This window comes from Haemaphysalis longicornis, unplaced genomic scaffold (genome assembly GCF_048455015.1).
Source record: "Haemaphysalis longicornis isolate Haplotype H1 unplaced genomic scaffold, Haemaphysalis longicornis Haplotype H1 scaffold_14, whole genome shotgun sequence".
Taxonomy (NCBI): Eukaryota; Metazoa; Arthropoda; class Arachnida; order Ixodida; family Ixodidae; genus Haemaphysalis; species Haemaphysalis longicornis.
Window position 1 is genome coordinate 36,110,445 of NW_027526245.1, and position 25,267 is coordinate 36,135,711.

Sequence of the window (25,267 nt, forward strand, 5' to 3'; positions counted from 1 at the left end):
GCGTTCAGATATTTGCCGCGATGGTAAGCCTACGCTGACCGGCGGCGGAGGTTCGGCGCTCCGACCCAGCACTGCCGGCACCACGGTGCGGCGAGCGGCAGAAAGATGGCGCCACCTGCGCGCTAGAATCAAAACAGGCCGCGGCAGATGTCTTGGTCGCCCATCGCTGGAACGGAAATTATTGCCAAAATAAAGCTTCATATGCGAAAAAGGGGATGAAAGTGTGGTGAAAAGTTGTGTAAGGGATGGTCATTCGCAATTGTACAGATACCAGCGATCAAATAGTCGCCACGATACTAAGTTCCCAACACCCAAGGTGACCCGTGCAACCCCGAGCCCGCTGGCTTGGGCGACAGTTCTTGCGGCCGCCGGCGCGAACGAACTCTGTCCACGTTTTGCGCTGCATGTCGTCGCGTGGAAAATAATGCATCTTGACGTCGTCGTCAATTTGCTCGGACAGGCTTCCACGAGCAGTACTTCGCATACCGCGAGCTTGCCATAGCACAACTTGGGCGAGCTCGGCGACGCGCACCGCCGCGTCGCCGCGGTGCCCGTCGACATCGCGCAGTTTTCGGCACCAGTGCCGAACACCATGCGCCGGCAACGAACTGAAGAGCAAAGACGTCGAACACGCAACGTTTACAAGCATTGCTCACACAGCTACGCCCACGTCTCCTGCCCAAACGAATACCACCGACAACAGCAGCGCAGGATATCGTTTCCGGTTCTGAAAACGACTATATGACGTCACCCTGAACTGGCCAGACACGCAGGCCAATGTTTCGTCACGCCGAAAGCGATTGCGCTAGTGCTGCCGATTTGTGGAAGCTCGCGGCCTGGACAATCAAAATCGATTTTAGATGTGATTCCGGCCTCGGATCGCTGCAAAAATTTCTGTGAGGCATCTGTACAAACTACTGAAGCCAATTATATCATTTTTTAGGTATCAAAATTTGGTGTCAGTACTCCTTTAAGAACGTCACTTTCTATGTTACACAAGCTGTATTCTCAAGCGTATTGCGTGTTGTGGGCGCAAAGCAAGATATTTTAATGGCCCAGATAGCAGGAATACACGTCTACGTAGGGCTTGAAAGTTGTGAACGGCAGCAGTTGGAAATGTCACCAGGCGGAAATTTCATCACCTTGTCTCACTCTACACTTACGTCTTCCTAAGGAGGATTCCTATTCAATTTACGCAAGTGGTGCACTCACTTCCCACGAAACCTTTTGTGGCGGTGCGTTCAGTTCAGAATGAAGTGTGGATATGGAGTATTCTTTTTTAACCAACATGCATCGAGTTATCAATGCGCACGAAACTCTTCACATTTCTTGTTTTTGGATGATTTCAGGTGATCGCAATATCATTTTCCCCACGCAGTGAGAAGCAAAATATCAGACCCCTGTGGATATTTTTCGTTTGAAAGTTTGGGCATATAACCAATCCCTTATCTGGGTGTGGCGTTTTGTTATTTTAACCTACGCCGTTCCACTCGCACGCAATACCAAGAACAGGCTGACGTTACGCTGAGCGATGGGCCCAAGGTGGGGAGCTGATTGCCTCACAGAATGGAAGTTTAATAAAAGAGTAAAACTGAAGATGAAAAAGAATTAATTTGGAGCATACAAGAGGGAATAATTGACGTCAATCAAGTAACTGGGGTAAGAAATACTGATATTAGGCACATGAGCTAGCTTGTAATAGCTTTTGTGTGACGTTTTGATAAGTTGCGCTTGTTATGATGACTGCGGTGACACAGGGAAAAAAAACACGCGCTTTCACGAGAAGACAGCGCCGTCTTCTCGTGAAAGTGTACGTTTTTTATCCTGTGTCCGTCCCTGTGAACATAACAAGATCAAGTTCAGTAAAGCTTGATGTCGGGCTAGTTGGTGTAACATGGTTTTGAAGGTGCGTTGCGCTTGCTGTGAACACAGAGACTTGCACGGGAAAAAACGTAGACTTTCACGAGAAGTCTCGTGTAAGTCTATGTTTTATCCCGCGAAAGTCTCTGTGTTCACAGCAAGCGCAAAGTCTAGGTTTTTTCCCCCGTGCAAGTCTCTGTGTTCACAGCAAGCGCAACGTAGCTTCAAAACCATAACAAGATCAACTTACCTCCAAAGAATGTTACACCAACTAGCCCGACATCAAGCTTTGTGACGCTTACAAAACCAGCCTTACAGCAAGTAATTAGACACATTCCTCGCGAGCAAATGCAATCGCCCGTGAAAGATATATATTAAAAAAACGTTATTAATTTCCAGCGTTGCGCAACATAAAAATTCTTTTTTATCCTCGAGGGGACCCAAGTCACGTCCTGCACCAGAACTGCGCATGTAACAGGATGCCACGAAATGTAACAGGGCTGTGACAAATAATGCGGAGAACGAGCCGCGGCATCACGCAGACACACAGGCTGACCACCTGCAGTGCAAGGGATGTTTGTCGCAAAGGCGGGAACTATGCAACATGTGCCGCGTTTCGAACTCCAACCATCTGACATTTAAGGCGCGGACTCCGCATGTTGACTGCTTCCACAACCTGCATACGAATTGGCACTGTGACGGTGATAGAAACGGCCAGATATTGAACAACTGAAGCTGTACCTGCATTATTCTTCCCCGATATGAATTCGGCTGAACGGCCGCGAAAAGAACATTACCGGAGTTTTGCAAAGTTGCGCCTCCCGACCAAGCTCAGTAGATCGGCCGTGGTTGAGTCTGGCTTCTACGATTGCCGCATAGGTGCCGGACGTGGGAGCACGCACACCCATTTACGCATGCGTCGATGGTCACACGAGGATCACACATGTTGTAAATAGCATGGCAAACGGGAGACTACCAAGTGAAACCAGCGTAAAAGGGCTTATACAGCAATGAGGCACAGCTGCGTCCCTCGCGGCGGAGATTGGACTGCTCGATAGCGCTATTGGCCTGCTCGGGCGCGCGCGCAGCACGCGGCTTCACTCCAATAACACCCATAACCACGGTATCCCTTAACATTTTTATCGTTGAAAAGGGCGCACCCTTTTCCAACGACGTCACCGTACTTCGGCACTGGAGGCTTTCTATTATAGAAGGCTTTTATCGGCGCTGCTTTCTTGGTTCGCGCTCACACACTCGCTTGATGCGCGGAGTTAGTTTTTTTAGTGTAGTGCAGTGGTCACTTGGCGGAGGCGAAATATTGTGTGTAAACAAAAAATTGCACACAAAGCTTGTTTAAAGCCTGGTTACATTTACGTCCGTCGCATAGTTTCTTCTCAAGCGTTTCGTCAAACATGAAGCTGACTGACGTATTTCTTTACTATGTCTACGCAGTCGGAGCAACAAAGCTGAGGAGCTGTACTATCATGTAATGCTTCATGTACAAAGCTACTGTACTCATGCAGAGTACAGTAATTGTACGTGCTACCGTGTATGCACTGTATGTGGTTCGAGTTTTGATGCGTACAAATTCTTTATGCAATATTTACATTTTAAAGCTTATTTTGAGAACCTTCTTTTCCGGTGTGCGCTAATGTTTTTGGTAGTGGTTGCGGATATGCAGGGCTGTAGAAGGAAATAACGTCGGTTGAGCGGCTAGTTGTATGTTTCTTTTTTATTGTATTGTCATGTTCGAACTTGCGATTGAAAAGCTGCCACGCTCAGCGTTACTTTCCAGCGTGCAATTGCAGCTGGTGGTGACTCTCTTGTATATGCCTGTAGACTTTTGGCCAAACAAAGATACGCGCTTAAACAACTGTCATTTAGTGAATCCAGGAAACAAAATAGTGCGTACGTGTAGCAAAGAGCTTACTCCCCCGTGAAGCTCGCTCGAGCGCATATCGGAAAACAATGCTCAGTAAGTACAGTGAGGTTTCTGAACGCTCAGATCGAAGGATCATGCTATCCGCCGAGTAAGGCTGCGAAAATGACCATTCTATTTGCCTTTTTTGTAAAATATTACAGGAATAACTTGGCGTGATATGTGAATGACAATATAGCAATGTCATAATTTTACATCGCGTTGTTTTTCACGTGTCTATTTGTAGAGTAATTCAGGCAAAATGTACTGCTACAAATTGAAGTTATCTTGAGCTTAATATACTGCATGTCAGTGATTGTTCATCATTATCATCATTAGCCTGCTTGTGCCAACTGCAAGACGAAGGTTTCTCCCGAAGTTCTCCAGCCCCATCTATCGTGGCAGTAGTGTAGTTGCAAATTTATTTGGAGGGTTTGTGGCAATTGTGTGCGCAACCTGGGTTGTCAAATTATTGTCGTCTGTCCCTGATTGGTACATATTATTTAATTACTGCAAGTTGAGGCGGGGAACTCAGCTTTGCGGCCGCTTTTCAATAACGGCTCTGAGCCTGTCAATGCTAAATGGTATACCTGTGTAAGTACCAGGTGCGTTTCGGAGCTGGCAACAACAACAAAAAACAACAACAAAGTATTAGCAGGAGTTCATTCGCCAATATTCGTACACCATTTCTTGCATGCTACTACCTAGGCTTGAGGAAAGACTTTCTCTTTGACTATTTGTTAGTGCTTTTAATTTACTTTTTTATCATGATCTACGGCCAAGCTCTTTGAATAGAGCACCTGAAGCAATCTTTTGAGGTTTTCTGAAGAAGAATATGTCATATGCAAATATCAACCAGTGCGACAACTTTTCTCTCTTTACTCGTATTAATGATGTCTTCCTATTAAGCTTCCTAAATGCCCTTTGTAAGCATGTAGGAATTCAGTTCTTATCGTTGTGAAAGCTCTCCCTCTTGTTGTGAAAAACTGTTTTGCCCGTAGTCACGCTGAGCCCCCGAACGTGATGTAAAGTCCCGTCTATTTCGTAGCGTCTCTGCGGCGGTGTCTCCGTAATTAAAGGCTTTTACGGGATCCACAAGTTTTATGTGCGCGGATATGCTCTGCGGATTTTTCGACCACCTTGTTGGAGGCAGGAACATGAGTCATTGTTGCCTGTCTTTACTAAATCTGGCCTGTTTTCCGGCTGTTTCATATTCTGGATGTAACTTGGGCGTTTATGCCCGGTCACCGTAAACAAACTGCATACAACTAAGACTACGATGATGTGTCTGCACTGTATAGGCTTTTTGATTTCACGAATTTTGAACAACGTAGGACAACGTAGGCATTTTAGGGCTTACAGGTATCTGTATTGCCCTGAGACCAGATGTGCATACTTCGGCTAGCTCCCATCGTATAACATCAGTACCATCCTTTAGTATATCCGCGGTTATCCCGTCATGTGCCGCAGATTTTTCTCTCGTTGTTCTCTGGAGCTCCTGCACTTTTTACACATCGTTTTTAGCGCCTTTTCTACTTTGCCTTTAGTTAGTGTCGCAAACCATCGCAGACCAAGTTAGTCTATTCAGTAGTCCTATTGGATACAATAGCATTATCGGATGCATTTTGTCAATGCAAGTAGGAAGCTCCTTCTAACTTTCCCTTAAACAACCACCTATCGCATACCTGCCAGGTTTGCTGCGATGGCAATAGGGAGCTCTGACACCGGGGGTTGGGGAGATGTAATATGAGTAGCCGCAAAATGTTTTTATTTACATGCACTTTTATTTTGTTACAAAAGAGCCGGAACTGCACTGTTTCGTCCAAACTACTATAAAGCTACACCAATGGTCAGGTGCTTTGACGTGGCTGACACCGCCTATTCAGGAAGTCTTGTGAATAGTGTCGAGCGTAAGAATGTTTGCTCCTGCGACACTTCACCAAAAGAACACGACAAAGGGTTGTGTCAGACATGGATGCTCGGAAATGCGTGAACGAAATGCCATTATTTTTAAAAAAGGAAATACCGGTAGTCCCACTTGACCAAATCCAGGATCACGAAAGTCTCTGCGTCCAGATAGACTGTTTCGGAAATAAGCTCATTATTTTTGCTGTATATCGAGCTCCCTCTTCTAACCCGGATTTCTTGCCCAAACTTTATGATCACGATATCAAATTCTCAAAAAATTGCTTGTTAATGGCCGGTGATTTTAATTTACCTAGCATTATTTGGTTAAAATTCTCATCCTCCTGTACTGCTGACCACAAAGCTTTTGAAATGATGCTAGCATGCAACCTCGTCCAAGCCGTCAATACCCCCACCCGTGAACAGCTACACGCGCCATCCTTCTTAGATGTAGTCTTTCATTCCAGATCCCTTAACCATGCATGCGCTACGGTCGAGGATGGTTTATCAGACCACAAACGTGTGCTTTTTACGTGTCGTCTAAACAGTCAGTGCTCCCCGATTAAAGAAAAAGAAGAATTAGTCAAAGACGTTTCGCGGGCAAACGACGAATCGGTGCTCGATTACCTTGATCTGGGTTTTCATAGTTTTTGTGGAAAGGACGTCAATTATATGTGGGAGACCTTTAAGTCCATTTGCCATTTCTTCCTTGAAAGGTTTGTTCTGAACAAAAAGAAAAAAAATCAGAGGCTAATCCTTAGATTAATCGTGATATTATTCATCTGGTACGGAAAATTAAGCGAATAAGAAAACGGGGAACAAATAAAAACTTTCATCACCTCAAGCTCTTGCTATCTCAGAAAATTCGCGCAAGAAAAAAAATTCACTTCTCTAATACTTTCGCCCAGTTCTAAAAACTAATCCAACCAAATTCTGGCGCCACGTCAGCTTCAAAACCCCCCCAAAAAAACTGTTGAATGCAATAAAATAGGCAAAAAGGTCGTTCGGGACAAACTGGAAATAGAAAATGAATTCAATGTATACTTCCATTTTGTTTTTTCAAGGTCTCCTCCTTAGAACACACTCAGTTTTAATATGGTTGATATGAGCGCAGAATTTATAACATTAGAAAGTGTTTTTTCGACGCTTCTAAACTTAGATTCAAAATGCTCGTGCGGGACGGATAACATTCCTAACGTCTTTATACCCCGCTACGCTGAATTGTTAGCTCGATTTCTGGTTGATATTTTTCGTTTGTCTTTTTCAACTCGCATTTTTCCTTCAGACTGGCGCATCGCTCGTGTTGTACCGGTGTTTAAAAAAGGGGATAACGCATTGCTGCCAAATTACCAGCCTATATCTATGATAAGCTCTTCTTGTAAACTCATGGAACACGTAATCGCTAACTACATAGTTGATTTCCTAGATAAGCGCAAAATTCTCTCCCCCAACCAGCACGGCTTCTGCAAGGGTTTGTCCTGCACCACTCAACTGATTTCCACTATCCATTCCTTTTCTTCTACCATAGATGCATCAGGCCAAATTGACGTCATTTTTCTTTACTTTAGCAAAACTTTTGAGAACATATCTCACTCTGGACTGATATTTAAACTAAAAAAACTCTGTTTCCTTGCACGCTTGTTAAATGGATTATATCGTACCTTGAACTGCGGGAACAATTTGTTGACCTAAATGATTTTCACTGATACCCTCCCCGTTATTTCCGGAGTTAACTCCCCCCAAGGAAGCGTACTCGGACCAATGCTGTTGTTGATTTATAAAAAGGGTATTACAACTTTTATAAACCAGGACGTTAATATCCACCTATTTACAGACGACAGCGTGCTACTAAGAAGTATTAAAAACGTTAACGATCAGGTTTCTCTAAACGAAAGTCTCGATGGCGTGCTCACATGGTGCGAACAATAGAGTATGACACTTCACTCGATAAAACAGTGTTCATGTGTATAAATAACAAAACAAATCCTCTTGAATACCAGTACACAATTAACAACGCCCCTTTTAGCTTAACAAGTAGCTTTAGGTACCTAGGGTGTGACAATTACTGGCAACCTCTCCTGGTCGACTCATGTTGATAATATTTGCGCTTCGGCTAGAAGGAAACTCGGACTCATAAAACACAAATTTAAGCACTCTTCACCCAACATCACATTGTTGGCTTACAACAGATTAATTCGATCGTGCCTTGGGTACGCTTCAGTGGTCTGAGATCCGCACTCAAAAAAAGATATTGGCAAACTCGAGCAAATTCAAAGGCAAGCTGTTCCCTTCACCTATAACTGCTATCAAATACATGATTCACCTACCACACTCATGCAGAACAACAAAATTCCAGCGCTGGAATCTCGGAGAAGAAGCAATCGACTAAAATTTCTCGACGATCTTTGGAACCGCAAACTTCGCCTTGACCCATCATTATACCTTGCCCCTTTTTCCTCCCAGCATACGAGGCAATACCACCCTTTTAAGTTTACCCCCATGTTCGCCCGCACAAACGCCTATAAATATTAATTTTTCCCGCGAACAATATCTAAAGGAAACGATCTCCCTGCCACTGTCTTTACTTCGCCGAATCAGGATACATCACTTGAGCCGCTTTTTCTTGCGTAGTAATATTCTGTCTGTCATTTTTGTTGATGTTTCTTAGCAATTGTATAATTACTTTTGGCTGATATGTTATGTAATTACTTTCGCACTCCTGCTTGGGCCTAAACCTGGCCTGCAGTATTGTCTAAATAAATAAAAAAATGTTTCTTTACTATGCTCCACTGCTTCTCGCAGTCAGAGTTTCGACTGTACTAACCAGTTCAACTTGCGCGCATGCCCGACTACGCTATTGAACGTTTCTTTCCTCCATGCTTTTTAAGTTCTCTGATAAAGGCGTCAATCGGGGTCGGATTGGACTGCATTGCCACTTAGCTCCATTGCAATGTGGCCAGACTGGAAGAAAGGCAGGATTTGGTTGGATTGCCAGGTAGCTTCGGCACAATATGGCCAGACTGGGAGAAAGGTGTGGCCGAAAACGGATGTGTATTCGGGAGATTTTTGCTTCAGTCTTAAAATCGTACAAAACCATCAAAATTCGGTAGTGTCCTGGACAATTAGGAAAACCTGTTAGGTATTTATTTACTCCTCCAGTCTTGACACCTACATATTTCTGCGTTACGAAGTAGGTTCATTGGTTTCCGAGACAGTCAGCCAATTTCTGTTGGGGGCTCTCGCTGTTGTTTTACTACTGCGCATTCTATGATTGTTTTGGGTTTTCATTCCGTAGATCTCAGCTAACTTCGTTCACAGTTGAAACCATTTAAGTCGCTCTGAAACAATATTCTAAATTCTTGCACCTACGTCTTCGGGGCTGAAATCTTGGACGCCGTATTGTGTCTATAGTTTCATGAGATTTTTCTGACGCCTGAATCTTGCCATTCTAGAATCACTAAACCTGAACTTGAGTTTCCCTAGCACCCTGGCATCCTGCATTATACTTGCACTGGCGTGTAAACTGACGTCGATTTCATTTTTATTTAATCTCTAGAGCTATTATACGTCAATTTTGTGCTGCTTTGTTTACGGAAGAGCGCATTTATTTCCTCCAGTTGATTTATGTGTTCATTATCTCCACAAATGTTACCAGTGTATCGCCTCGACTGCACCAAATACCTATGCATAAATTTCCCACGGTATGCTTCCCTACCTGCTTCTCTCCTAATCTGTGCTGTCATATCGTGCACGCTGTGCGTCTACCCGATTCCTTGCAGCCTGTAAATCTTCGTAGAGTCATTCAAGGGCCTCATCACTGCCGCCAAAGGTGGGTTGGAAAGCGTTCGCTTTGACCAGTAGCTCCTGTTCAGCTTTAACAAAACGGCTGCGACGCTTCCTCCAGTGATTTCCCATTACTTGTTGTATCTTTGTGATTCAAGAATCTAATTACAAGCACACTTTACCCTCCATTCGCGGTAGTAGCACAAGGTATGCCCTGTATTCGACTCCTTAAAGGGGCTATGTAGACAAAACACATTTGTTTCATTTGAAAGATTGCCTCACTAGAATCATACTACCACCACTTTTAACTTAAACTTCACTGCTATGTAATTTGGAGAAAAAGGCTATGGCCATGCATCTCACTAGCTCATTCCCCGCACCAGAACATATTACGCCATATGCGCAGCCGTGAAATCGGCTATTTCCGGCGAAAGCAAACGCATGTTAGGGAGGGTTTATAAGATTGCAGAACGAGGTGTTTTAGCTTAAAGGAGTACTGACACTAAATTTCTCGCTTTCAGTTTTTATGCTGTAAAGAATACCTATTGGCCCAGTAATTACGAAAATCGAACCGAAAGCCGTCAGCCGCCAACACAGAAATAATTATAGCATGTTTATTGCAACCATTTTCAAAATCGGTCGGCGCGCGGGAAAATGGCCGTTCGAAGGCCAGCCTGCAAGCGGGCTAGTCTGACGTCACGGTCTCACCCGTGATGTCAGGGACGTTCGCCACATCAGCTGCTACGATTGCACATGGTCCGCACTCGCCTGAGCACTCGACATGTCTGAATCGTCAGACTCGGATGAGTCGCTGCAACCTGACAGACAGAGCAACTTTATTTGGCCAGGCGATTAGGCCGGCCATGTCTTCGCCGTCGTCCGTTTTTAGATGCGGAGCATTTTATAGTCTGGGCGTGTCCCGCGTCGGCGTCCGCACTCACACTGCGCATGCGCAACTTTCCTCCTTCCCTCCCGCAGCTGCGCGATACTCCCGCCACTTCTTCTCTCGTACCAGCTGCGTGCACTTCGCTTTCGCTTCTCCCGCGTTCTCGCTTCTGCTTCAGCGGCGCATGCTCAGCGCTTGCGCATCTCTCCTCCTCTCGTCTCCTCTCCTTCAACCTTGAATGTAAATCGGGTAGCGCGCTGCCCGCGTTCAGTTCAGCGCTTGCTGCGGTTGACTCCACTTCACTCCGTTCTTCCGATGAAGTGTGATGGAAGCAACAGTCCCGTCAGTTAGTGGTTTGGCGCAAGCAAGCGTCAGGACCACCCCACAACCAAATTCGACTAAGAACACAACGGAAACACAACGAACCCCGAGATGCTCCACATCTACGCAGCCTTCCCTTCGGGAAGATGGGGCTAATTTTTTAATATCACAGCGGCTCGTACCGGCGGAGACCGTGATAGCAACAGCTTGTCGCAACTCTTATAATCAATCTGATCGCGAAAAAGAAGTTCCACATGCGAGAAAGTAGATGTTTGTGTGGTGAAAAATTGTGCTAGGGGTAGTAATCAGCGCTGAATTTGAAAGCGGCGTTCAGATATTTGCCGCGATGGTAAGCCTACGCTGGCCGGCAGCGGAGGTTCGGCGCTCCGACCCAGCACTGCCGGCACCACGGTGCGGGGAGCGGCCGAAAGATGGCGCCACCTGCGCGCTAGAATCAAAATAGGCCACGGCAGATGTCTTGGTCACCGATCGCTGAAACAGCAACTATAGCCAAAATAAAGCTCAGTATGCGAAAAAGGGGATGATAGTGTGGTGAAAAGTTGTGTAAGGGATGGTCATTCGCAGTTGTACAGATACCGGCGATCAAATATTCGCCACGATACCAAGGCTGAAGTTCCCAACACCCAAGCTGACCCTAGCAACGCCGAGCCCGCTGGCTTGGGCGACAGTTTTTGCGGCCGCCGCCGCGCACGAACTCAGTCGACGTTTAGCGCTGCATGTCGTCGCGTGGAAAATAATGCATCTTGGCATCGTCGTCGATTTGCTCGGACAGGCTTCCACGAGCAATACTTCGCATTCCGCGAGCTTTCCATAGCACAACTTGAGAGAGCTCGGCGGCGCGCACCGCCGCGTCGCCGCGGTGCGCGTCGACATCGCGCACCGCGCGGCGCGGCGGTGCCGGTACCGCGCAGTTTTCGGCACCAGTGCAAGGGAACACCATGCGCCGGCCACGAACTGAAGAGCGAGGACGCCGAACACGCAAAGTGCGCAAAGTTTACAAGCATTGCTTACACAGCTACACCCGTACGTCTCCTGCCCAAACGAATACCACCGACAACAGCAGCGCAGGATATCGCTTCCGGTTGCGAAAACGACTATATGACGTCACCCTGAACCGGCCAGACACGCCGGCCGATGCTTCGTCACGCCGACAGCAATTTCGCTAGTGCTGCCGATTTGTGGAAGCTCGCGGCCGGGACAATCAAAATCGATTTTAGATGTGATTGCGGCCTGGGATGGCTGCAAAAATTTTAGTGAGGCATCTGTACAAACTAATGAAGCCAATTATATCATTTTTTAGGCGTCAAAATTTGGTGTCAGTACTCCTTTAAGCGCAATGCTCATTCATTTTGCAGCAGTAAGAATGGTGGGGTAAAAAATGGAAGCTACGAAAGTACACGTAAACATAGAAGTACCAGTGCGCACTGCTCTTGGTACCGCGCGCACTATGCCTGCTATAGCTGCTCAGCAGTGCGGCGCTTTGTGGTTGTCTCAGGCGACACTGGCCTATTAGCGTATGTGACATTGTATTACGTCACCCTGTTTTTCGTACATATCCCATGTTTCACGACACATTTACTACCTACCGTAATAAAAACAAGTCAAGTGTGAATACAGAGCAACGCAAAGGCAAGCAGCGCCGCTGAGCAGTATGGGGGCGTCATCTATTAGGACTGACGGTAAACAAGGCTTTGCCGTCCGCTGCAGAGGGAACAGCACACTTGAATGTTGCTTGAAGACCGTATCTTGTGATGTAGCGGCATACGTCATGAAACTCAATTTCGCCGGAGAATCAAAATTTTAACTTAACTTACTTAATTTCTCTGTGAATGAAGCATTACTTGCTGCCGGACAAGCGCTGGGGGCACTATAAGACACCAAATCTTTCGATTACAGCCAACTGTGCATCAGCAAGCTAGCTGATTGATAACTATTATCTGAAATTACAGTTTATTCAATTAAAAGCGTTCTAGTAAAAATTGTTGTAGTCGGTCCTCCTCCGAACAAACTGGCAAACCTGTGCGAACTCCTGACTCTATTACGATCACCACGATCTGGCCCATTAACTGCAGATTCCAAGAACTGACCCAGTTATTAACTCTACTGACAACTACCAGTATTTATTTTCTCTTACCCTCCCTCCCCATTTCTTTCGTCCATCGTGACCAGTGGTCATCCTTTTCTAATAAAGGTTCTCTCTCTCTCTCTCTTCGTTTGAATAACACAGATTATTGCTTGTGCAAACTAGAGATAAGCAGAAAAATTAATTGACATGTTGGCGTCTTCGCGTCTTGTCCGGAAATACAAACACCCAGCCCATCAGTGCTTTTGACGTGGTTCTAATGCACGTGTCAATATGTTTGCAGGCGCCAAAGGCTATGGCTGTTTATCTTGCTGGGGAATCATAAAGCTCGAATTCGACGCTAGCGATTATGAATTTATGGGTGCAGCCGCACGGAAAACAATAGGCTGAGAAATTCAAATAAGGCGCCCCGTTTAATGTGCTGGGTGCTGGGCCACGTGAACATTTGGGCAGCGTCCAATATGCACGGCATAACAACTACTCTAACAGGACAAAGCTGACTACACAACATTGTTTTTCCAAGGGCTAAATTTACACACTCGACAGGTCAGCCGACCAGCACACGCAGACTTTCAAATAATTCTGGTCGAAATGTTTCTTGCTTTTGTAGCCTACCCTTGTCAGAAAATGACGCAAGGTTAAGTTTCTTGCTACTTTCTAAATGCGACGGAAGAATTCATGTGGAATTCAATACGATGTCATAAATTGTTAATACAATGTGAGAATTCATTGGTGCGGGTCCCTTATGTTTTTCTTTTCTTTTCTAAGCAGCTTTGTTGAGTTCCACATTGTTTAAAGTATCTTACGAGGCGAAAAAAGGTGCCTCATCAGCAACACCTGCCCGTTTGAGACGTTCAAATCAAACTGAAGAGCATCGTGTGTTCACAGGGCTATAAATGAAAAAATAAACCCGTTAAAGCCGTTCTTGATATTACAATTTTAGAGGGACAGGAACACTCAATAAGCAAAGATTTTTTTTTGCCTTTGATTAAGCGCGGCGCCCCCATTGCTTGCTAGAATCGAGAGGGCAGGTCACAAAACTAAATGGCCCCGTGCACAGGACTTTTGTATGCAAACGGCGACCCTCTTCCTTTTTCTATAAATTTCAGTCACCAGTCATATGACGCTTTTTCACAAGTTCTTGTTTCATAAAAAAACGAATAATCATTCACAGTTTTCATAACCGTTGATTCCTAGTTAGCCTTGACACCCTGTTCATAGTGCTCACAAAAATGTTTGCACAGGGACCACATCGAAATGAATTGAAAATCTCAATCGCTGTGTGCTCACCTAACCCATCGAGATATTTCAGACGCATGGAGTTCATCCTTTAAAAAACTGTGTTTAAGGCGAAAGCTTAAGCATGTTCCAAGGAAGCTTAAGCTCTTAGGTTATCAGACCTTTATGGGATCAAACATCAGTATGCGTCAGTAGTATGGGACCAGAAAATTAAGAAAGAGGTTAATCAACTTGAGATGATGCGAAGAAAATGTGTTTTTCATATATGGCGATAATAGGCGGTAAGAGCCCCGACGCATCTCATTACTGAAAATAACATCCCCACCCTAGAAACAGAAAGAAAATTGAATCTTCTATTACATCTTCACAAAATCCTGCTCAAAAAAAGCTGTTTAACTATACCTGCGGTACCTAAGCCATTAACCAGGTGAAGAACGCGTCACACACGAGTATATGGCGAGTTTTGTTTTTCGAAATGTGCTCAATCCACGTAAAGCGAATTTTACGAAAAAAGCGGAAGTTTGTTACCGGACCTAAATAGAACGCTTTCAATGTATTATAATATATGTTTTACATATCGGTGAGGGGAAGGTTATCGCCACAAGTACTTAAAATTTATGCGACGAATTCGAGCAGTATTGGGATGTGGATTTGGGTAGTATTGAATCGAAAAGCTCAAGTTGATGCGGAGTTCTTATGAAAACTTTATTCAAATAGGCTTTCGAGGATAGCGGGGTCGAGTTTTGGCTGAAAAGGCATTAAACGTGTGCAAAAGGGCTTCAAGAACAGTAGATCTATACACGAAGAGCAGGTGGGTCCTCTTGGCGGCATTAGCAGCTTTTTTGAAATTCTTCCGCAGTATAATTCCCTTGGACCCGCCACGGTAGCTCAGTGGCTAAGGCGTTGCGCTGCTAAGCACAAGGTCGCGGGTTCGATTCCCGGCCGCGGCGGCCGCTTTTCTGATGGAGGCGAAAAGCAAAAACGCCCGTGTGTGCGAGATTTCGGCGCACGTTAAACATCCCCAGGTGGTCAAAATCAATCCGGAGGCCTCCACTACGGCGCGCCTCATCCCCTGCGTTGCGGCGGCACGTTAAACCCTACAATCAATCAAATCAATAATTCCCTTGGGCACGCCTGAAGACACTCACAAAGGAAGCAAGCTCTTCATTTCCTTGCCCTGAATTTTCAAGACGGTTAACTAGATGGCTTATCATATCTTCTTCCCCTTAAAGAAGTGGCTTGTGCCCAGAAAAGGGGGCTGGGAAGGGGTAGAGAGATTTGCCAGGGCTATAGTAAGCGGTGGCTATTCAGTTAAGTCCTAAAATGGTAAATATGAAAGTAAAAAATAAATATAACCAGATTTGCTCCATAGGCGAGGGCCAGGCGCGATGAAACGATTTTCACATCTCAGTTTCATTTTGTTCACTTTGTCGTCGTCGTCTTGAGGCAAATCTTTTGTACACCTCTTAATTGCCGTCTGAATTCACGATAAGCCAGTTCCGAAAAGCCAGAAATAAGAAACCTCTGAAAACACCAATAAAACAGCACGAACAGTCACGAAAAAAGCAAACTCGCGTTGGGTAGATGGATTTGGATCATTTTGATTCGTGCCACATCATGATATGGCTCATTTTCGATATGAACAACGATCTGCGTACATGTTTGCAGGGTGTTATCTCCTCCATTTTCTTGTAATTTCTCTTTTAGGGGAGGTTGTCTTGTCACTGCAGTTTCATGTGACTTAATTTCAGCTTGTGGATTTGTCTCATTTCGAAAAAACGCCTCATATGCATGAAAACCTAATTTTTAGAAGACTAATTCCTTTCAAAATGTTTTTTTCCCGCGTACCATAGCAGGATGGAACTTATTGAGTTTACACTAGCCCTCGGAAATTTTGTTATAGCCCTGAAACAGCCCTTGCTTTGTCGAACACACATTTTCGATGGACTTTTTCACGCAGTCATTGTCATATAGTTTCATATCAGTGTGTTATAGGTTATAAGTACGACTCATGATGTTTATATACTGTTTGGCCTAGGGATTTGTACTGCCCGCGTGCCGTTGTACATAAGTTATTTTTGTGGTACTTCTGCTGGGTGCATCTTTTCTTAATATTTTTGGGTTGCTCTAACCGACCTGTGCTTAGTTGTACTTTTAACTTTGCCCTTCTAGCGGCGCCATACTGTCCAAAAATATTCCGAAATAAATACATGATGAAATTACGCAACATGTATGTCACAAGGCTGCAACTGGTTACTAGCCTAGGTAATGTATAGCTAACGTGGGGCATTCGAGGCTCAAGTATCGCGACCAATATTGTGGCTTGCTCTTCGCGTGTGTTTTCTAAGTAAAGTAAAAAAAAAAAGGTGGAACGGGTAAGGTGTGATGAGGGCTTATGTCGAACTCCGGGGGCCATGGTTCAATTACCATAAATGCTTAAATTTGGTTCATTTTTAACTGAATTTCTTTGTGTATTTTTGTTTTTTTTTGTGCAGCGTGGGTCATTTGGGCGCTGTTTTGTTGCCACAGGTGCTAACGTTCCCGCTAAAATATTCACCATGGTTTAGAATCCGTCTTTATAGTTTTACTCTTAAAAATGCGCTGCGTTGCGGTGCATTTTGCGGCACTAGCATAGAGTGCGCACGATTCCCCCTCACAATAAATGTCTATAGCATTTGTCATCTTCAAACATATCGACACATGCGTACGCACCCTGTCGGTATTGATGGCCGAATGAGAAGATATGAAGTTGCGTTGCTCAAAAATAGGTGATGATGCCAGCATGCCAATTAACTTTTGTGCTTGTCTGTGTGTTGTGCTCGCAAGTATGTGGTCCTTTTTTGCGTGAATAAAATATTCATTTATAGGTGAGCGCTCGTCGCGTGTATCGTTTCTCCGTTCGTTTTGGGTTGTCTGTTGTTGAAGTGTGACTGATGGCCAACCTATTTGTGAAAATATTGATTATGCTCAAATCATTATTCTAGCTTTTCGGTATAAGGAGGGTCAATGTTTACCGCACCAGTCGAAACGTAATTGTGGCCGCGTAATATCTATGGTAAGACGCTAGGCTACAATGCTGTACACCTGAAACGTGCGTCGGCTTCCACTAGGCCGAAACGACTTTATGGCAATACATGAGATAGATTGACACGTGTCATGTGCTCATACACAGAAACGTTAATCCAAAGGTACCATACATCCAGTCGGCGATATATGAGCCGCGATACTTTCCCAGAACTTCCCACAACTGAAATTTATCAATAAACGTCCCGTACCTCCTCACTCCGTCTCGTCATGTTCATGAACCCCATTCCTCTCAATGTGCCGTCCTCATTCTCTTCTCTACCTGATAACATCGTCTTCCACCCATCATCCAATCAGCGGGGAATGCAGTGACAGCGCTTTCTTTAAAGGTAGGTAGAATACGAATGTTTCGAGTTAATTAGTGTAAACATATCCAGTACATTGCACACAATAAAGGTGTTCTAAATGCAAATACGGAAGTTACATCGAATGAAATAAACCGAATTTTATGAGTTATTATACCGCACGGGAAAACGAGACTACAAAAAGGGGACCCAGACAGTACGCTGCATGCCGTATCTGTAGACTCATTTCCCGCGCTGTCTTTATAACCCAGTTATGCACCAACTGGCTCGCCTTTAATCCATGTTGCAGGCAATTTTATGGTTAAAATGTGCGCTATTTTTACAAGCCAATCCACTAACTTAGCCGAAAACGCGCGAGAACGCCACCATCCGTACTAAAGAAGCTGATGCTATACGTCGCATCATTTTTTCCCTTACTTTAATAGCTACGTTTCGCGTAGTGTCTAAATTCTAGCCTAGAAACTGTGTTTCCGTTGTAATTTTTATGGCCGTCCCTATCGCTGCTTAGTTGCTGCTACTATAGAAGCAGGCCATTCGTGCCGTGAGTATAGGCTACGTGATGGGATAGTGACAGCTCAATTCCCGGCCACAGATAAGGGTAAAGCATACGAGCGCGTGAGACTGACTCATATCAAGATCAACCTCTATCAGGTCATTATTATATAACGCCGTAACATAAACTTTTCTATTGTCTTGTTTCCAGTCATGTGATTCACATGCAAAGGTGTGAATGAATGTCCTGCTTTGGTTTTGTTGTAACGGTAGGGCACACAGAAGATGCCGTTGCATGAAAGCAATAGCCACTATATATAGGTATTGGTAAAAATGAAATGTAAAACGTTTGTTTTATGGGGACCGTTTTGATTTAACGGGGTAAGAGAACTTTTCACCTCGTGCAAAACATCTGCAGGTGCAGATTTGCAAACATTTACACCGTTGAATGGTCGGTAAATTTTCCCGTCAATTTCGGGCAATAGCCGCCAAAGAGAACTTCGCCTGAGATGACACCTTTTTGAACAGAAAATATACTAATGTAGAACATAGTTTATAGTAGAAGACTTGAAAAACGCCAGGACTAAATCGTCCACCACAAGAAAGCAGTATATTTAGAACTAGCGCGGCCGGTGATTTTGTGGAAGAGAAAATCGGACGTATTATCGTTCTCATGCCTAGCCTTCAATATTTTTTTTTAAAATGCAACCCATGAGTTACACACCAACGAAGCTAAAAGACCGGCACACGGGGTTCTGTCAAATGTCACAAAACATGGAATTAGGGAATGCACACATTTAATTCTTTTAGTCAAAAGGACGAGGTACCAGAGAGAGCCAATTAGAAAATTAGGTCGTTTAAATAGAGAATGCACACAAAATTCCGAAGTCCGAGAACTGGGTCAACCTCACTTCATCACCACATTCTTTGTAGCCTTTTCTAATTGACTTTAAGGTTCGCCACTAAGGCTATAAGTGTCATTCTGTCAGCATTTTGGCATGGCTTTGCCCAGGGAAAATTTTTCGCCCTATTTCCGTCCTTTTGGGAACAGGGGGCGGGGGTCTTTTGTTCCCACGGCTGGCGGTGACCGCCATCGGTCATGGCCTGGACAGCGGCCAGCTTGATTAATTATACCCTGACTTCAGTGCTAATTAGTGGCCATTAGGTTGTATTGTATGTGTTTTCAACACGTAACCTCTGCGTAGAAGCAAGTTTGTTCATATCTTGTTCGTTAGGGGACAGAGAGTGCGGTGTATCCCGTGAAAGCAGGGACGAAGAAGCTGCTGGGATTTGCAGATATTTACCAGGACGTAAGCTTTCTTTTTCACACTGAATTTATTTCATTTTAGGACACACGCTAGACCTGAGTGTATTTGTCTAAATGCGTTTAGTGCCTTCCACTTCGAGGGCCCACCCCATGTCGTGTAGGGGAACTGGTAGCGAGAAACGCTCTAACGGCTATCAGTGACTCCTCACTTTGTTGCAACGTCGCTGGTCCGTAAAATAAAGGATTTATGTAGCCAGCATTCAACGATCAGTACTCTAGGTACAACTGAAAATGCGCATCGGTTTTGTCTTCCCTACACTGTGGCGAACAAAAGGGCGAGATGAGAGCCGGGGGGTGTTACGTGTAAGAAAGTTCCTAGATGGGAAGACCCATATAGCGGAACGTACCGATTCCTTCGGCTTGAATGTGTAGACTGTCTCACGTTTACAGCATATGGGCAATTGCGCCGGAAGAAAGCGAATATACATTTATGATATCATGCATACTTTGTGCTGAATCATCGTAATGGTCTGGAGTATCTTTTCTACATTTTAACAACTTAGGTGATGCTTTCCCTTTAATTTACGTATGTTATTTCTTCGTTATTAAGGGAGAGTTCAAAAAAGATTTGGACCTTTACACTCCCGCATTTTCCCTCGTGAGCATTCATGTGCGCTGACATGCGGGTGGGTGGGTGTAGAGTGTGTTTGTGGCAAGTACTTTGTGTATGCTAGCGTTAGTTGTTCCGCGTTACTTTTAAAGCGAAGCTCTATGGCCAGTATCCGAGACTGTATGGCGTCCAATCTTATCACCAAAGCAACCGAATGTCGGGGCTCGCGTCGGAGAGGAAGTTCTCGTATAAAAAGTGAGAGTGTAAGTGTCAAATTAGTGTGAAAAGGCCAACAAAACAGCAAACGCATCTGTCCGTGAATGTGTGACGTAGTGTGCGCCTGCAAGGCGAGCACGCGCGCAGCGTTGCAAAACGAAGGTCCCGGTGTGTGCGCTAATAGAACGCGGTCACCGCCTACGTCGCACACCGTACAAACCATGATGTAAACCTCAAGATTATGCGTGTCATCACTTCAGTATGCAGTTAGAGTGAATAAGTTATCCTCAATAAGCCCCATTTCTGAGTTCAGTAGCGCCGAAATTAAAGTGTGTGCGTGTATGTATGTCTTTCTTCCTGACAACCGTCAGCGCTCAGAAAAAGTCAAACCTCCTTTCTACTTTCAACTAAATTCAGTGTCACTCCTGTGTTGTGTGCTAGGCTTCTTCGCTGGGCAGCTATTTTCACAGGGGCGTAATGGTAGGTTAATTTTTGCAGAAGTTGCCTGTATTACGGGAAGTGCTTCTACTAGAGGCTGGCTCCTCATACTATCTCCATTACACATATTAAAAAAACTAGAAATGCTTTCTGGGTTGTAATATGACAATTTATTTACGAGTGCACATAATTTGTTTTGAAATATTTTGGAATGACAACAATTTCAATGACGTTAAATTTTTAAATGCGGAGCATTTCTTAGGCTCGCCTGGCTGGTCCTCCGTCGTTGATGGCGGCGCCGTCCACACGCTCACTGTGCATGCGCAACTCTCCTCCTTACCCCCACAGCTCCGCGATACTACACTATATAAAAAAAGAAATAGTCAGCGGCGCCCGGTTTCGATCCCACGACTCTCTGGCCGCAACGGGGGGTGCGCGGTGCTCTTCCCACTACGCTACAAATCCGGGACAGGAGCAAGTGCTACGAACGCGCCTTATGTCCTTGACTCATTCAAACTACGTCAAGAAGCTACTGATACAACGAAAAAGGCACGCGAAGCTGAACGTCAACGGAAACGACGAACTGAAAACTTTAGAGGGGATGCTCAATTTCCCATGGGAAAGCTGTGGCGGGAAGCGCAACGCGCCGTGCAGCTCAACCAGCCCCGTCCGCAGCGCCTCTGATGCTGATTGTGGCAGGATGCCCCTAGGGATTGGCCAACCAAAGAATCCAGCACGAGATAGGTTCGCGTTCAACCACCGTCGTCATCTTCCCGTAGGGGGAAGAAGAACGAGAAGACGAAGCTGCGAGGAGGAGGGCCTGTACATTGCTCTCAGCCGGTGCACCAATGTCAAGAACCTTTACCTCACCAAAGCTGACGGAGACTACCGACTCTACAACAGAGACAACATAGACAAGAACATGATGGACGAGTTTCGGCGCCTCGAGAACCACCGCCTACTCACCGTAACACAACAGCACTTGCGCGCCTTTGCCACCGGTGTGGACCCGGACGCGGAATTCCCTCTGGCGCTAGTAAAAACCAGATCACTCAACATAACGGCAACACAATGGAACCACACGGAACCGCCACGATGCTTCGCATCCTCATCAGGGTTCCCCACGGGAAGATGGTGTAATTTTTTTCTGAGGGGCCCATGTATTGGCAGCAAGAGGGAATTCCCTATTGTTTGCTGTAACGCGGCACCATGACGAATAAATGAATCTCGGAAGAACGATAGAGTCACCCGAGTGCCCAGTTGCGCGCTATAATTTTTCTTAGTCGTCTACATTAAAGCGCTATGCAGTATGCGCACTGAAGTTGGCTTTTCCGCAAAGCGCATTCTGTCTCGTGGACCAGGGGAGAAAAAAATCTAGACGAGTGGCAAATTTATTGCTTCGCTGTAAGACACAAAGCTGGAAATTTGGTCTTGGGGGACGACGAGCCGGTTTTGGCTCCACTAGACGAGATGAATGCGCTGCAAAGGTTAACGGCATACATGACATAAAGATGTTCCCGCTGCCCGTTATTTATGTTACACGCGTCGCAGCTCTAAAAAAGAGATAAAATGGAAGCTTTTGTTGTTGCCGGCATGTCACTGCAGCTTTGATCATGCCTCTTTACTACCGCCCTGATTTGATATGCAAGTGTTATTTAGCTAGGCTAACCAGAGCGCGCAAACGGTTGACATGCAAACAATGCGTCCATAAAACACCTAACGCTAGGGGCGCCCCCAAGTCTATCGATGCCTAAACAAAAAAAAATCAGAAAACACAAAGGGGAGTGCGGGAATCGAGAATCTGCCCCGTAACCTCAGTTGATGTTCTGCCTCTGTGGACGGACTGAGGCAGCAGCATGTGTACCGATTCTACAGCGAGAGTCTCCAGTGAGTTCGATGCTGCCAGTTTGGCAGCGATATCGGCCGAACACTAATATTTCGCGTTTCGGGAATTTTTTTCGCGCGTTTTTTCGGGTGTTTCGCGAATATTTCGGGAACTTTCAATAAACCGAACAAATTTCTACGGTCCCTTCGAGTTCGTCTTACCGGGAGTCTACTGTAGCTGGAACTGACGCGTGGCTAAAGCTCTGTGGATGGTGAATGGTTTCGGACCTACTTTGTCTCAGAACGTCTCTAACTACCCCGACTGTCAAGAGTACCCCGTTTTGTCAGAGGCTCTCTTTAAGAAGAACCAAACAAAATGAATAAAAACCGCTTAAAGGCACTAGCGGCTTCTGAGAGATATCAAGCTTGTTGACATTCGTTGTCAGCGCCGAAGGGAAATCACCTTTGATAACTTTTGCAGATTACACCCTTGATTGATGAATTCATGAAATCGGCTTTATTACGCAGGCCTGCCATCAGATTGCGTTAAAAGATCGATTACTGACACTCAAAAATGATTCATCGCGTGCATCCATGAAAGCCGCTCTTACGCCGTGTTTTCAGGTGCTTAATGCGCGCAATCGTTTTGCCAGTGACGATTGCGGTTATACACACCTGACATGCAACAAAGATTGGTAGGGGAGGGATATGCACTGTATTGGATGGCTATTGATCAATATATAGCGCCTGGTGTCATTACAGATGCGCGGAACCTCACAAGCGTTCGCATCCACCTTAAAAACTGTCCCCATGACCACTGCTGATGCTCAGGAGGACATGGCTAAAAGAAATGACCTAATTCCAATTAAACAGCGTTAGATGCAAGCGCTTCGTGTTCTTGAGATATACACGTGTACTGGTAAAGGGAAGGCGTCGATACTGTCAAAAGGAGCAGGCGCAGTATCCGAGGCTGTCAATATTAAAAATCTATAATCACGTGTCAAATAACCAGTATTTGCTATTTGCAAACTGAGGGCCATTTTTAGCATAGTTTTCAGTCACCAACTGTTTAGAAATTGAACGTCACAGATCCACAGCATCCACGGCCTCGTGTTAAAAACAACGTAATAATGACAGAACCACATCCGCACATCAAACAAGTAGACCGCATTTGGCGATGAGGAAGTTTATAATAAAGTCGAAATAGCCTCTAGTAAAACTCTTCGCTCATTACAAGATTGACTTAGTAGGTGTTTAATGTACACGTGGCTATCTGAACTTCCATTGGTCGTTTTCTCCAACAATTTACCTAACTCGAGTGAAATACCGTTCATAGCGCCTGTGCAGGGTTCAAAACGCTGTTCCACAGGGCAACAGAAAGCTAAAACTGGGCGGGACGACGTGCGCAACATCAGAGTGAGCAGAGACCGACTTACGCTTGGTGGGGACCCCGGGGCTTCTGCGACAGCGTGAAAGCGGCCGCTTGAAGTGGCGTTATCTTTTCAAAGCCGATAGCGACCGACCCCCGATAGGGCGCTTTGTGCTTCGACCGATAGCGGATCGGGATGGAGGGGGCAAGTGCCTGAATGCACACACTTGCTGAGTGAGGCCTGCAAACCGAGGGAGAAATGATGGCTAGCTTGATAAATATTGCAAATAAAGGATAGAAAATGGAAAAGTTTCGTCTGAAGGCCGGCTGGGTACAACTACAGCCGGACGGATTTGGGCTGACTTAGCATGCGCGGATACTAGGAAAGCATTGCATTTCCGCGCCAAATTGTATTGCACATGAAGACTACTTGGTTGCGGCATGTCGAAATCGCTAATAGTTGACGGACTGGCTTGCCAGGTATCCTTTCCTATCTGCGGTGTATTCTGCCACGCCCTTTTCGCTGACACGCTGAGCACGTGGCAACTGGCAAATTTGGTGGTTCCAGCAATCACACCTCGCCAGTCTTAATAGCAAAGCTTTGTTATTATGCATTTGGAGAATTTTTAACAATATTATATGCCACCGATATTAGAAGATGGACAAGAGCTCCATTTAAAATGGGTGTTAGCAAAAAGAAGGAGAAGGACGGGAAAAAATTGTTCATAACCACCCTTTTGGTCAGTGACAGCTTCCTATTGCAATCAGGTCTGCCGTTTCACTTCCAAATCCTAGTAGCAAGGACTAGGAATTTGATCCGAATCGGTGGGATTCTGACACTCACTGACCCTGTGACACTGTGGCGCATTGATTGAAGTATCTGGACAAGGGGGTGAAGAATATGGGGTGGGTGGCGGGTGACCTCGTTGGGTGTGGGAACGTATTTGGAGTCGACAGAAGATGACTTCTTGTTTTTTGCAAGCAGGTCAACTCCTGTGGGTAGGTGCAACAGGATAGCCTGCAGTGGTCCTGGTGCGTAATATTGTTGGAAGACTGCTTTGTGATGGCCGAAGGAAGCGGATCTGCCTAAGTGAGGAGGATGCTATGGAGCTGCTTTTCTGGGCATACGAACGCAAAAGAGACCGAGGGAGTTGGCCTGTAACAGCTCCTCTGTTAAAAGAAGGAAACGCATGGAACACTGTGCTAGCTGAACACACTGATTACCAATTTCAGGCTGTCTAGGACAAACCCTGAAATTACTTAGTAGCCGTTATAAAGTCCACGTATATAACAATAAAATTCGTCACTTAAAAGTACCGGCCAGATATTCAACAGTTTCTGAAACCAACATTTTGCATAGTTCTGGAAGGATGTACATCACCGCTTGGCGGCAAAGCCGACCATCGCACGAATGTTCCTGCATCTCCTATATGTAATCTAATGTAGAGATTGAAGCATTCACACTGCTTTTGCTCTCTAAGACAGCTGTTATATTTCGCCGGGTATAGTGCATTTCTCCCTATTAGTTACTGCGAACTTCCGATGGCTGTCGACGCGTGGTACTCAACGGGAGAAGTGAAGTTTCAGGAAAGAGTGGTTGTACATTTTATTAGGACTAATCCGAAACATTGCAAGACTCTGGACGG

At 45.3% G+C, this 25,267-nt stretch overlaps 1 protein-coding gene across 1 annotated transcript in view; it reads right to left on the minus strand.

Annotated features, from left to right (window-relative positions):
- Positions 1 to 23,856, minus strand: part of LOC144165256 (polyamine-transporting ATPase 13A3-like) — a 168,988-nt gene extending 145,132 nt beyond the window's left edge. The window contains exon 1 of the mRNA XM_077695384.1: positions 23,689 to 23,856. The gene's annotated coding sequence lies outside the window, so the exon portion shown is untranslated. The remainder of the gene's footprint in view (positions 1 to 23,688) is intronic.
- Positions 23,857 to 25,267: the final 1,411 nt, after the last annotated feature.